This window comes from Catharus ustulatus, chromosome 7, assembly GCF_009819885.2.
Source record: "Catharus ustulatus isolate bCatUst1 chromosome 7, bCatUst1.pri.v2, whole genome shotgun sequence".
In the NCBI taxonomy this organism is placed as follows: domain Eukaryota; kingdom Metazoa; phylum Chordata; class Aves; order Passeriformes; family Turdidae; genus Catharus; species Catharus ustulatus.
This window is the reverse complement of record NC_046227.1, coordinates 21,096,632-21,112,900: the sequence shown is the minus strand read 5'-3', so window position 1 is coordinate 21,112,900 and position 16,269 is coordinate 21,096,632.

Here is a 16,269-nt window from a genome sequence, read left to right as displayed (position 1 = left end):
ATTCTTCCTCTATTTCCTGTCTCTAACTCCTTCTCGGCCTTGGTGCCAGCATCTTTCTCTCTGATTCCCTATCTCAGTCGCAGTCCTTACAAGTTGCACCCCTGTCTAATACCAGTCTCATTCATAAGTCCTTGTCCTAAACTACCATCACATTTTATAAACTTTGATTTATGCCTTTTTCCTGTGTCTGGACTTATGTTGTTTTTCTGGTTTTTTTCACTTTCCTTGATTGTCTCCCTTTTCTGAATTCCAATCAAGCTGCTTCTTATTCCATGTTTTCCAGTGATTTGAAGGAAGAAGACTGAGAACATCTGATGGACACCTTTATTCTCTTTGTATTTCTCTTTAGCACCACTGGCAATTGAAAAGAGAAAACTGAGAGTCCTGCTCAGATCTGCAAGCCCCAGGAAAGAAAACACCTCCTGCACACAGAATCTTTGAAGAACTGGTAAATGAAATATGCAAACAATTTTACAGAGTCTCAGATTTCTCCAGACTGAGGAAGACTTTCATAAACCGGTAGAAGAGGAATATGCCTTCCCAAACACCAAGCCTGACTACAAGCCATTAGTCAACAAAATATTTCAAAAATTTCTTAACATGAGCAAAACAGATTTTCCCTCAATGCATTTTAAGAATCAGCTGACCATATTTGCTGAAAGTTTTGAAAAAATAGCCCAAGGCAGATATTTGGCATGAAAATTGCTGCCCAGTTGTTTATGTTTGACAAACTAACAAGCAACTGGAAACAGGTTCTTACAGTGAAACTCTGACTCTAAATATCCTACTAGAGAACCCACAATTAATGATTATCAATAACAGAAATGTATTTTACATAATGCTTAATACATAATGACTTAATTTAGACAGTGCCTAGAAAGAAAAAAAAATAAAACCCCAGCACTTTATTTTGGAGAGGGAGTAGGAACAGGGAACAGTAAAAATCAAACAATAGTATGCTTGTGAAACTGCATTTTTTTCCCCAAGTGCTTTTTCTAAGCACTTGATATCAAAAAGTCTTTGTACCTCATCCCCAAATGTACATTAAAATATCTTTCATTTACCCTGCAATGGTATCAACTTGGAAATCAAAGGGGAAAAAATTTAGCAGAACAGTGGACTTGCTCAAAGTCACACATGCACATGAAAAAGTTTCTCTAAAAAATTACATGCTATAGGATCTGCATGTCTGATAAAATACCCACAGGGCTTTATTTGCTGTTGCTTTAGAAGCAAAATTTTACTCATTTTTTTTTTTTCTTTTAATGTCTAAAAGTTCCCTTACTCTAAGACAAATATCTTCTTCTAAATAACACTCCAACACCATGTTTCCGATCTTCACAGTATGAAATTATTTTAATAGTAAAATTCAAACAACGTTTATGACTTACAATGCAATATATATATATATTATAATAATTTATTATTAATGTTTTAAACATTGCCTTTGGTGTTGATGGGAGTTTATTTAAGTCTTGAAATAACATTATCAATCGATCTACACAGTCATCTCTAAAGCTTTTTATTCTCTACAGATTTTCAAACAAGTGAAGTATTTTTTTTAAATTCTTGATAGGTATTAATTTTTAAGAATGTCCTGTTTATGAGCCTTAATCAAATGTCCAAAATAAAATACCTTTCCAACATGCAAAAGCACCAACATTTCAGACAAGACATTTTTGAAGAAGAAAAAAGAAAAAACTATGTTCTACATATGCTATTCTTCCATTGCAAGAAACATATTGCCTCACTTAGAAGGTAAAGAACTTAAAAAAGTAAATTTATACTGTTGGGTTTTGTGCTATTAGAAAGAGCATCCTTTGCCACTGCGTGTAATATAACAATTAAATCTTGCTAACTTGTACTTTCTTCTTTTAACTTCCTTAGAAAGATCAAATCTGCTAAATGCACAGCACTGACTGCAGTCAACAAGGCACTTAAGTATGTGCTTAATTTTGTGCACATAAGTAATCATGTCACAGTAAATGGAACTTAAATGCTCAAAGTTAAGCACACACTTAAGTGCTTTTCTGGATCAGGGCCAGACATGACAACTTGCAGGTCATCCTTACTGCGCAGTAAGACACCAGAAACCTTAAATACCCTGTAGAAACCTTCTCCCCACTTCAAAGAAACAGTACCAAAGGCAAGGACAAATATAAGGAGCTGCTGCATTCTTTTTTTCTGTTACAAGTCACTAAACTGGCAGCAGTACTTATAATATAGCAAATTACCAACACAATAAATTCTCCTAATAAGTATCCATAAAATTACAATTTATTTTAAAGATGATCGTTTGTAATTCTATTCTCATAAGACCATTAGACACGTAAGTCTTTTTAATTTTAAAAGACCTGCTAGTCATTCTCACAAAAGAATTTATTCAAGACCTTGACCTTAAATTGATACAATTGCACAACTTAATCAGAATTAAACATGAGTCAAAGTAGCACAGAATATTATCATGGGTGTCAACATAGCCCTACAGCAGCCATGCAGAGGATGCGATTAGTACCACAGCTTTGGGTGTGTAGGATTCTGTTTCTGGGGATGCAATATGCCAAATTAAATGCTTTTATTATATGTTTTTTGCTAGTTATGGCAAATATATGGGAAGGAGATGGTTGATGACATTTTTTCTTTCCATGCAGCTGAAAGGATAGTTAAATAGTCTAAGACTCTTCAATTCAGCAGCTTTCTAATGAAATGAAACTTTATACCCACTGTGTTACACAATTACTTAATTTTCTGGCTAAATTCACATAGTTCAGCACTTATCCATCACTGTTTCTCTTTTCAGTACATGAAATTAATATTTTTTTTTAGGATCTGAAACTACATTTTAGATCCAAATTTGCCTGACTGTTGACAGCATTCAGATACAGAGAGCTTCTATGTTTTTCCAACACATAAGTTTCTTCACAAAAATTAGCAGGATGAAACAGCAAGTAAGGACACATTGCCAAGTCTGGTTTTCTACCTATCTACAAAGCAGTTTTCACACTTTCCATGACTGTGAATGTCCTTCTTTTTCTATCTTTTTTTTTTAATCTTTTAAATTTTAATTAGGAAGAACTGAAAAATCCTTCTCTATACTGAGAGTGTTTGTATTGGGGGAGGAGGATGTCAAGGAACCAAAAGCACATTCCAAGCCAATTCTGATCTCATTTACAGGGATGGAAATCTGGAATTAATCCACCAAGTTTAACAGACACGTTCTGGGCTTACGTAGATGAGATCTTACATTTATAAGTGAAATCAGTGTTTTCCCCTCTGACATTCACATGGCTCAAACCAGAAACATTTCCTGAATTAAAAAAAAAAAAGGCCAAATCATCCAGTTGGGAAGACTGGCATAATTCCATTGAAGTCAACTGTGCTGTAGTAATTTACATTAGCTGATGATCCAGATGAAAGTATATAAAAGTTTTCAGAGCAGGCTTCTTTCATTTAAAATTGCATTATGTTAGGTGCACTGTTGATGCTCAGAATTAATGTGCAAGTTGTTAATCTCGCTAGACCTGGATTTAAAATTAGACAATGCAATAATTAGTTTGGCACTATCATTCTGCTACCTAGAGGGTAATAATGTAGGTCATAAAATACCAGTGATCAGCACAACTTTTCATACAAAACAAAGAATCTCTATTGAAGGAGAGGAAAGGAGGGAGGAGACATTCAGAAATCAGTTGTTATCATAGACCAAAATGGGCTTTGAGATTCTGTGCCATCTCACAAGATGCTGTGTTGTGTAGGTCTACTTATCTTTATCAGCTCCCAAATGCATGGGGGATTCTGCAGGGTATAAGTGACTCAAACTGTCTATAAGCTCTCTTTATTTATTATTTTAAAGTTGTATGTTTATTATTCCTCACAACTTGGTTATTAAAAATTTAGTAATATTATTTATTTTACAGTACTCTCCTTTTATTTTTGCTTTTACTTGAAAGAAAAGCATTATGCAGCAGAAATAGTTTACAAACATACAGAAGTATAACACTATAGTATATGTATCTTGATTTCTTGACAAATGACTACTGGCAACATCAATAATTCAAAGGGAGAAACAATGAAAATATAGAGGAATTGCATTTGTATATGTATACTTCCTTCTGTCCTGCCAGTCATTCTTGCTAGACTTTATATAAACATAAAGAAAATTAGGAAAATATCAATTATGAACACTAGTCTTGATGAACATTTGCTTATATTTTGTTCTATTTAAATAGTCAGGATGCCTAAATACACACATCTTGATGGTATCTCACACATACATCTATTAAGAAAACAACATTGCAATAATTTTTATACAGTCAGGCTGTGTTTGTGTAAGATACCCATCAGAGTTCAGTGAAGCTGAGAACATGCATACAGGTGTACATATGTTTGAAGTATCTCTCTACCTCTTGTATGTATAGTGTTAGAATGTGCACATTCGATGCTACAGATGCATATATTCATAAATCATTTAAAGTTGTGCTTTTCATGTGGTGTGAGGCACAGATACAAACTTACTCATGATAATTATAGAACTGATGCTGATTTAGTCATTTCAAGAAAGCCATGGAGGCATAATTAGTGTCTGAATGGCCTCAATATTGCATTATTAGGAGGCTAGGGTGAAACTTGAAATGAGAACATCAAGGCTGATAAAAGAAAAGAAAACATGAAATACATACATAATTCATTCTGAGATATTATAAAGGTTTATAACCAGAAACAATAATTTGCAGAAGGCATCTCATGTACTGGAGCCAACTGCAATAATTTGGTCAACCTGTTTAAGATCAAATAGTATTCTTAGCTATTCTCAGTGGTATCTTTCTAATAAAGTAGCAGCAAACAGACACTGTTTGCTTCTGGTCACTTTTAAAGAATGTTCAGTTTATCAGTGGGGACTTTAATCTCAAGCTTCATAGAGTACAAAAAGAACATTGATCCTTCTGTTTTGTCCTCTAGGCCACAAGGCATGCACATTTTTACATTCATTTGTCATAAAACAAAAAATACATTTTGCCCTTTGAAAATACCAAATGCCAGCTTTTAAACAAAATAATTTTCCATCACATTTTTCCTTTTCTTTTAACCTTTCCATCACCAACCCCCCCCCCTTCCTTTTACCCCAGACTAATTTCCTCCCTCTGTTAATGCCTTTCCTCCATTTTAAGTACTAGTAAGAACTTTGCAGAATTCTGTATTTTGGACCATTGCCAAACTGGCCATTGGTAATGATTTGACATGGCAGTTTGAATTAATCAGATTTCTTGACAATCGTCTTTCTAATTTTTCTTCTAGATAGGCTAGAGTATATACAAATAATATCTTTTTACTCAAGTTAGACAAAGGAATGTGTGCTGTCAGCTGGGTTAGACCAAGTCTACAGGTCCAAGAAGTGTGTCAAAATCCATCCTTTGCATATCATTTACTTCAAATTCATCTTCTCACCTTGACTTAAATAAATGTAATATGCAAGAAAATCTTGGAAATTCATCAATTACTACATATAAAGCAAATTGATTTGTCATTTTTTTCTGTACTTCTTATTTGTAAACAATTTTTTCACTTGCTAAAGTTGCCATTATTGGAAATGTGTTCAATAGCTTGCTTTCATAGTCACTGGATCAAGGGCCTATATCCAGTTCCCCACAAAGAATGCAGGGGTCATGCCTTCTCCATCTCTGGAGAGCCAGTTATTGTATATGGTGAGTGACTCCTCCTCCCAAGCCCTGCTCAGTCTTTAGTTCAGTCCTGTGTTACTCTCCTGTACAGATTTTTTTTTTTTAAATTTAATATGCATGGGGTTTTGTTCTAGATTTTCTGTGGTGGAGCCATGAAAAAACAACAGTGTTTTCAAAACTGTAGAAAATCCTGAAATTTGCTTTTGCTTATCAGTATCTGAAAGAACCAAGCAGGATAAAAACATCATTAAAAATCATGCATGGAAGACATGCATATCTATGTCTTCTCTGAAAACAGGAAATGTCTTTATGAAGAAAAATTCAAGGATGCAAGCTCCTAAATTTTTGGTGGTTTAACTTTTAGTGAGGATACACATACACAAATATAAAGTTATACCACCCTCTTCACATTCCGTGGCTACCAAGGTCCAAATACACATTTGTCTTTAATTTTCACTTAAAGTAGGCAAAATAGACATTTTTAAGTCCTGTACCAGCTTGCAAAAACTTAGCTTTGAAGAAGACTTATTGACAGGATAACATTTTCAAGATTGAGTGCAAATGAATACACAAGAATGTTCATCCTCTCGACCCATCATTTTATGATGCACAACCCATTTCATTGTAGCCTCCTGTGCCTGAGTTTGTTCTGAGAGTCTGAAGTTTATATGGAATAAAAGATTATTACAATAATGAGCAATAAGGATGATTGAGAAAGATCAGACTGTGGCATATAGGACTTGATCCTGAAAAAATGGAACTCCTTATGTGTCATTGTCTTTAGCAGTTATACATTCTGCTCTAGAGAGAATCCAGCTTCTGCTTCTCTTTTTCCACCCCCTGGTTTTTACTAGTCACTTTTACAGGAAGAAAAAATTAACCACAGGAGTATATGCAAGGAAAGGCTAAATGTGTGACTATATATAAAATCATCAAGCTAGATAACTAGCCAGTTATCTAGTAGTTAAAACACTCACTTTAATTTTCATAACACATCTATATATAACCTTCTCAACACATATAGTATTTTTTTTCCATCTGAAATAGTGACTACTGCAATGTAACTTAGAATGATAGAACTTTAAGTTTGGAAAAGACCTCATCAAGTCCAGCCACTAACCCAGTGTTGCCACACCCACCACTAAATGATGTTCCAAGGAGCAAAATCTATGTCTTTTAAATGCCTCCAGGAATACCAACTCAACCACTTCCTCTGGCAGCCTGTTCTGATGCCTGATATGCTTTAGAATATACCTCCTGGACAGTATTTTAAAATAAAGCTATACCCTAAAACTGAAGGTAAGAATGCAGTCTCTCTTATCATCTTGGACTTGATAGTATTTTTAAACTGTGATAATATTTTATTATTTTATAATCTATCATATTGCCAGTAAGTTGAACTGCAAGCTCCCACTGCAAGCTCCAACCCAAGAATGATGATCTGTGAAGCAGCACAGCCAAATATACTTCCTGTAGGTAAGAACCAGTGGGAACCTTCAGAAAAATTACTTACCTGGTATAGCAGAATATCTTAAGCAGAACATTAAACATACTGGACATACTTAAATCCATAGGACCTGGTAGCATGCCCACACAAGTTCCAAAGGACCTGGCTGATGTCATTGTAAGGCCAGTTTCAATTATGTTAGAAAGATCATCGTGATCAAGGGAGCTTCCTGAGGATTAGAAGAAAGCAAAAGTCACATATCTTCAAGAAGGAAGATTTTGAGAACTAGAGAGTAGTCAGCCTCACCTCAGTCCCTGGAAAAATAGTCTTGCATACAATTTCTGAAGCCATTTCCAGGCACATTAAGTATAAGGTGATTTGGAATAAACAGAATGTATTTGCATAGGAGATATCATGCCTCACAAACTTGATAGCATTCTATGATGAAGTGACTAACTAAGTGGATGACAGAAGAGCAACACCCTCAAGTTTGCAGAGGATGAAAAACTAGGAGTTGCTGATATGCCAGATGGTTGGGATGCCATTCAGTGGGACCTCAACAGGCGGGAGAAATGGACCAAGAGGAACAGGAGGTTCAACAAAGAGAAATGCAAAATCCTGCATCTGGATTTTGTGCACCGCTACGTCAAGGGGTCAAGCAGCTGAAATGCAGCCCTGCAAAAAAGGACTCGGGGGCTCTGGTGAGCAACAAATTGAACATGAGCCAGCAATGTAGCCTCATGGCAAAGAACACCAATGGTTTATCTTATGCTGCATTAGGAATAGTGTTGCCAGCATGTTCACAGAGGTGATCCTTGACCTCTGCACAGCCCTAGTGGGAAACATCTTGTCTCCTGGTCATCCCATCCCAAGAATCACAGAATCACTAGGTTGCAAGAGACCTTCAAGTCATCGAGCCCTAACACCACTAAACCATGGCACCATGTGCCACATCAAGTCTTTTTTTAAACACATCCAGGGATGGTGACTCCACTACCTCCCTGGGCAGACCATTCCAGTACTTTATTATTCTTTCTATGAGAAACTTTTTCCTAATATCCAACTTATATTTCCCTTGAGACTATGTCCTCTTGTTCTGTCAGTTGCTGCCTGGGAAAGAGACCAATCCCCACCTGCCTACCGCCACCTTTCAGGCAGTTGTAGAGAGTGATAAGGTTACCTCTGAGTCTCCAGGCTAAACAACCCCAGCTCCCTCAGTCATTCCTCACAGGACTTGTGTTCTAAGCCCCTCACCAGCCTTGTTGCTTCCTCTGGACGTGCTCTAGCATCTCAACGTCCTTCCTAAACTGAGGGGACAGAACTGGACACAGCACTCAAGGTACAGCTTCACCAGTGCCAAGTACAGTTCAGCCAGCTGTCAACCAGTACCCCCAGGTCCCGTTCTGCCTGGGCACTGTCCGGACACACCACCCTCAGCCTATAATGCTGCATGGGGTAATTGGGCCAAAATGGCACTTGCATTTATTAAACTTCATCTTATTGGACTCTACCCATCCATCCAACCATTCCAGGTCTCTTTGCAGAGCCTTCCCACCTTCCAACAGATCAGTACATGCTCCCAGCTTAGTGTGGTCTGCAAATTTACTGATGAAAGACTCAATACCCTCATCCATGTCATCAGTGAAAATACTGAACAGAGCTGGCCCCAGCACAGACCCCTAAGGAACACCACTGGTGACTGGTTGCCAGCTGGATTCACCACCACTCTCTGGGCCTGGCCATCCAGCCAGTTCTTAACCCAGCACAGAGTCTCCTGTCCAAGCCATGGGCTGCCAGCTTATCCAGGAGTGTGCTGTGCCAGACAGTGTCCAAGGCATAGACAACATCCACAGTCTTTCCCTCATCCACCAGATAGGTGACCTGGTCATTAAAGAAGACCAGGTTGGTCAAACAGGCCGTACCCCTCCTAAACTCATGTTGGCTGGGTCTGATACCCTGGCCATCCTGCAAATTTTGCATGATAGCACTTAGTATTAGCTGTTCTATAACCTTACCAGGAACTGAGGTCAGGCTAACTGGCCTATAGTTACCAGGATCTTCCTTCCCTCACTTTTGGGAATGGGCGTCACATTGGCCAGCTTCCAGACATCTGGAACCTCACCAATGAGCCAGAACTGCTGGTAAATGATGGAGAGTGGCTTTGCAAGCTCATCTGCCAGCTCCCTCACTACCCTGGGCTTGATCCCATCAAGTCCCATAGATTTATGAACATCTAAGCTGCTCAGCAGTTCTCTGACTGCCTCTTCCTCGATACAAGGGGGACCATTCTGCTCCCTGAACCATCTAACAACCCAGGAGGACAGCTGTCCTGAGGACAAGCCATCTTCCTACTATAGACTGAAGCAAAGAAGGCGTTAAGCACTTCTGCCTTCTCCTCATCTGCAGTTATGAAGTTCCCTCCCTCACCCAGTAGAGAACAAAGATTGGTCTTACCCTTCCTTATGCCATTAATATATTTGTAAAAATGTTTTTTATTATCCTTTACAAAAGATGCCAGATTAAGTTCAAACCGAGCTTTGGCCACTCTAATTTTTTCCTACATAGAAAAGAAAGGAGAGATACAAACTTCCTGAGGCTCATCCAGTAACAGACCAAGAAGGTGATTAAGGCACTGAAGAGTCTTTATGAGGAGAGGCTGAGAGAGACAAATACTCAATGTCTCATCAATGTGTATAAGTATGTTAAGAGAGGAAAGAGTAAATTAGGCCAATGGTATTTGGTGGAAGGACAAGAGGTAATGGACACAAATTGAAATACAGGAAATTTCATTTAAAAATAAAAATCTACCTTTTTACTGTGAGGACAGTCAAACACTGAAGCAAGTTGTACAAAGAGGCTGTGAAGTTTCCATCCCTAGAGATACTCAAGTCCCAACTTGAGACAGCCCTTAGCAACTAGCTCTAGACCAACCTTTGAGCAAAGGAATTGGACTAGACAAACTCCAGAGATGCTTTTCAACCTCAGCCTGTTACTGTTACTTTGGCTGGAAATTACTGAATTTTTCCTTATTACAATTTAAGATTCATTCAGCTGCATTCAACTGCTAGCAATGCAGTTGAAACTACTACCATTATTATTGTTATTGTTGCTATTATTATTATTATTGCTTTTAATATCATCTTAATTGCTGCTGAGATTCTATAACTCCAGTCTCACCAACTGCCTAGAAAAAATGCTGTCCATTTTGAGATAAAAATAGCATTCCATTGTGTGCATCCTATACTTGATATGAAGAGACATGGCATTGAGTACTGAAACCCATGCATACAGGAATAACATGGTGGGTATTTTCCTAAAGGGATCTTAGAGGAAAAGATCTTTTACAGCACTGTGTTTTGAAGGCTCAGGTTACAAACCTGTTTGTGCTTGGCAAGTATCTTCAGCTGAAATTGCGTTATTACCTTGCAAGTGGCACAATGCCACTCCAGCAGATGGGCATCAACATCGGCGTGCCAGAGGAACATTACGTGCATTGAGTTGGAGTATTAGGGCCTGGATACCTCTCCAGATATGACTGCCCGTAAATATGGGCATCCTGGTTGAAGGGGGCATGTAATTGCAACTTTAGCTGAGTTTGGCATTACTTTTGATGTTCTCAAACTGATATTACTTAAGAATACAACTTTGTTTGTTTGTCTGTTTTCTTGGCAAATAAGGGCTGTGATTAGCAAGGGTACATGGGTGAGAGAGAATATATTACAGCCATTCACTCTTCCAGTATTCCCTGCATACAGGGATGTACACTAGTACAGCCACAGCCAGGGTGAATCTTCTTATTTAATATAATAGCTCAACTGAGTGGAGAAGGCAGATTCATGACCTTTCATGCAGCAGAAGTGTGCATATACTGCAATTTCTTTTGAATAAAATTGCTAATGTTTCAAGGTGCTAGAAGAGTATTTACTTCTCCCTTGCAATTTTATTGACATTTTTCTCCTAGTTTTCATTTATGCTATAGTCTAAATTTTACACTAAATCATTTAAGTTTGCTCTGGAGAGGATGCAATGCTTCTCCCAGGCACACTGCCATGATTGAATCCACAAGTGAACACTTTGTATAGTCTTAAAAACCTTATATCCTAGTACAGAATGTGAAACAGAGCTCTCAGTCAGTGCACTGCAGTTAAATGCATTTGCCTGGAGGTATGAAATCAAAATAGAATAGATATTTGTATTAGGATGCAACTATGGATAAAATCAGGAAACAGATACAGCTCTCTGCTTTGAAACATAACAGATACATTTTTTCCAGTAGTTTTGTCTGCTCATGGGTAGGGAATATGTACATACAGAAAATTTAATGTTTCTTCAAATGATATGCTCAGATCTCAAAAGCAACTAATGTGCTGGATCTTGACAAAGCTTACTGGATATTAGTTTGTATCATATAAGTGCACACTTCTGTGGACTTTCCAAAGATTTCTTTCTTATCCCTTTAGTTTTCAGAAAAGGTTTGAAATAAACTCTTAGGGTTGATCTTTGCTTGTGTTGAATGTCACAGAAGAGGGAATTCAGCCCCAATGAATACGTAACCTACTGCACAGCTTGCCAGTGTCCCTGGGATTATTATGGTTTAGGTATAAAAACTTGTGCAAAGTTACATGAATATTGTAGTTGAGAAGTTGGTTTAAATGAGCTTGACATGACAAATCAATTTAATGTCGCATTTGACATATTACTTGTCTTTTTACCATTAAGTGTTCCCTCAGGAAATTATAATAACAAGAAAAGAGGTGTAGAGGTGCCCAATTCAGTTGCATGGGGTTGACTTTGAGTTTTATAGTACCTGATGTGTGAGACAAAACTAAATTTTACTAAGTCATGAGGTGCTCATTATGAGCAAGTAACTTGTTTCTGTGACACAGTAAACAGATGCTATCAAAAACTGTAAAATTAATTAATTATGCCCTGCAGAAGCATCAAAAGGACTCACATAATTGACCTCAATTGCTATTCAATATACCATCTTTCATATTTTCAGCCTACGAACCATGCACACAACATTGACCAAAAAAAGCAAAATTTTACTGTGAAGTTATTGTTAATGAACCAGCACTCCAGACCAGATATACAGGCTGTGTGGCAAAAATCATAATTGCATAACACTAGGTACAAGGTCCTGTGGGTCGTGCATGATCATCATGTAAGCTTTATACCTATCAATCTGGAAGAAAGTGCATGGAATGTAATTTTATTGAGTGCAAGATGACACTGTGTTAACCACAAGCCATCCACAGAAACTAGAGCCAATAATAAACTGCCTCTGGAGATCAGCTGTAGAAAATTCCTGGAGAAACTTAGAGTGGCTGTGCTGCATGGGAACATCTGAAGTCTATGAACCTTCTGAGGATGACAGTAGTGTAATAGAAGATGAAACTTTGCCCAGTTTGCTGACCACCACATAGAGAAGCAGATCAACTAGAAAGAAGGACATCTCTCTTCGTTAAAATTTAAAATGGCTCCCCAATTGCTTTTGTACTTCTACAGAGTGAAATTAGGACCCTTGTTGGGAAAATCATGATTATGACAGAAAATTACTTTCTAACTCTAGGCAATTGTAATGTTATGATAGCTCAAAAAAGTGTAATTCAAAGTCACACATTTCCTTATTTTGCTAAAAAAAATTATCAGAAGCTCTCAGTCTGTTCTGTGATTTGTTAAGTGTTTCTTACACTGATAACAAGAAATGGAACTAAGCAGAAAACTGGTGACACAAGTGAGCTAGTTGCACTAAAACACCCTTTAAAATTCCCCCCTGAGCACTGGTACCTCTTAACAATCACAGCAGCACATGGCCAGCAGATGCATTCCAGGTATCACAGATATCTCAATCAATTGTTCATTTTCATCAACTAACTCACAAAAAGATCATAAGGCAATTCAGATGTGAAGGGACCTCAGGAGGACTGTAGTCCAACCCCCAGCTCAAGCAAGGTGATCTTTAAGATCAGACCAGGTTGCTCAGCATGTTTGACCAAGTCATCATCTTGGGCTCAATTTGAAACTCTTTACTCAGTTCTTAGGCAAACTACTGACATAAAGAATTGAGAAGTTGTCCAATTTCTTAGTTGCCATTTTTGTGGCACATTTTTATTTCCATTTTCCTTTGGTTTAAAACCTCGGGTTATATTAAGTAGCTCTACATACACTCAAAAGGCCTGCAGAACAACCTCAAGTAGAAACTCAAGAAGCACCAAATTAATTTAAAAACCTGTGACTGGCTTTGTTCTGTTAAACACATGTTGGACAAACACAGATTCAATATCACTGTATCCCTGGAACTAATGCATCATCAAATCATAATTTCATCATTTGAAACTATGAGAAGTACAGGCTGTGATGACCAGTCATAGACAACATAGAGGGACAGGAAAGCTGCTTTAGCAAGGCTTGAATAGGTTCAGGGAATTCAGCATTAATTTTACTAAGATGAATAGGTTCAGAGAATTCAGCATTAATTTTACTGAGATGAGGAAAGGAGGAAGGCTGTGAGGAAACCATCTAAAAACACCAGAAAATTTTCTTATGGCTGATGAAAAGAAGAAAGCTAAAGCTTTCATTGTGGATTTACATAAAGCACATAGCCATTAAGATAGCTAAGAGAACAAATCACAAAGAAAGACGTTAGAGGGAAAGTCCAAACTGTGGAAGATATTCAGAATGGAAAGCATGATAATGAGGAACTACTAAGCCATACTCAGAACTTGCTAAAACACTAAGTATATGATCAGTGCTGAGTGTAGAGAAGAGCTGGATCCTCTCATTGCAGCGGTCCATGTGCCCTGTGCTGGAGATCCATGTGTGGATGGAACAGGCCATTAATTGCTGGAGAATACCTAGAATACATCCAAGGAGAAGTTGTATATAAACATTAACATTAAGCCATTAACATGGCTCCATATTAATGTCTGAAAAATCCCAATGGCAAGACAGTTTGAAAAATAACAACTTCATATATCCTACTTGCCTCCATTTGAAAGCTGCATTGGTTTGTGATTGCTATGAGGAATTTGAAACCACATTGCTCACATGTAATCTCAAAACTGTGCTTTCTTACAGAAACAAATAGTATCTCATAGGGCAAATGCAGTTGCCTGAATTTTAACTGCTCTGTCATGACAGCATTCCATAGTATCAGCTATTACTTTAAAATCAGCAAGGTACCAACAGATGCTTAGTAAAAGCTGATGAGGTACATGGCATCTGCTGGATATAAATTCCCTCTATGAGTGCAGATAAACAATGAACTGAGAAACAAAACCAGCTGTATGTGATGATTTCCTTGATAGCTACAAAGTAATAAACCAATTTTTTCCCAGAAAATTCACCAAAAAATCATGGCATTCCAACAACTTAGAGACTTTACATTTCTGGCAGCCTGACAAATCATGCTACCATCTAGGGCATGCAGCAACCTTGTTACGGATCAAAAGGAAATTAGAATGCAGATTTATATTTTTGTACACCACTATTCTTTGAGATATCTGAATCTGATACTTTGTTGAGATATTTGTAGTTACCAGCAACAGAGAATACTTGAGTGGCTCCATGGCTTTTCTTTATGAAAACTCACAAGATAATCATGAGTCATTGCTCCCTCAAACAGAGAAGATACAACAGGGACCCATGTTATTCCCCTTGTTCAGCATGTGAGAAAAAAACTCCAGATGTTTAGAGATGAGACATGGTTTGCAATATATTCACCTGAGAAATCACTTCTCTTCTTGTGTCAAACTGCCAGCTTTGGATCAGAGGCTGTGTTGGAGCTCGTTGAATATGAAAGAATGACTTAGCAGGGTTTTGTCTGTAAGAGGAATTTGGCTTGGGAATTAAGTCTGCCAGGTCCATCAAATCCCCATTGCCTTTGGGAAGAGAAACAGTTTCTGAAATTAAGAGGCTTCATTGTTTGCTCTAGAGGGGCTTCTTACCTCTTTTCTACTCTCTGAAGAATCTTTATATACATATTTGGAGAAATTTCATCAGGGAACTGAAATCTTCAGGTGAGCAGAAAGCTGTATTTTATGAAATATCTTTTTAAATCAACTGTTTTATTTCCAAAGTAAAAGGTCTCATTTTGGTGCACAATGTTAAATATTGGCCTGATTTTAATAATGCGAAATGTGCAGATGTCTGTGACCAAATATAATGACAATTCAGTTTTGTTTCTGAGATCACTGCTACATGTAGTAATTTGGCTCTCTGAAATGACAATGGACACAACTTTCCTGAAAGGTATATTTGGAATCTTCAGAGAATGGTTCCAGACTGACAGCACCAGGAATAACAGCCATTTACTCACTTTGTAGGCTAAAAAATTACCAATTCCTCCTCAAGGAAGGAAAGTGGGAAGTAGGCCTATTTTGGGGGTTATTTTCTGATTTTTGTGAAAAGGGATTTGTAGGTTGTTACAAGTGGTATGGTTTCACACATTCTTTTTTGCTTCAGAGCCCCTTTCAAATGAGTGAGACTCTCTCTGCTGATAGGGCAATACTGGAATCCTTCACTAGACCCAGTGTTTGCAGTCACAAAGGTTTGCAGTCACAAAGCATGTTTATTAGATAACTTGAAATCTTACCGCCAATCCCTGAAATAAACTCCCTTCTATTGCACACTCCAAACCTCCAAGAGGGCTTGGGGAGAAAGATGGGCATGTTGTACACCAGGTAACAGCACTGCTCTGCTGTTCACTTCACGGGCAATTTTGCTTTTTCAATAACTAGGCTATGGCACAGGTCCCAGCAAAGCAGGAAATACAGTTGGGTTTTTTCCTGCCATCTGAGTTATTGTTTATTTTTCTGGATACTACTTACTTTTATACAAGATTTGTGAGGGAAAGAAAATTACTTGTTTCTTGTTTAAAGTGAACTCCAAAACACTCAAATGCCAGAATAGTATTTCTTTGCTTGTGCGTATTTTCATGTTCCAGTTTCCCTTTGCATTGCAGTTGAAGCAATGACATTAAACTCTTGCTATATGGACTAGTTCTTAAAATAGGACTGTCCTAAAACACAAAAAAAGAAAAGTTTTTCTTTTCCTTGAGTGAACAAGAGAGGCATATTCTGGTGATATACCCTCTCTCTGTGTTGAAGTATAAACCTTTACATTCTGCATAGAATCTAATGA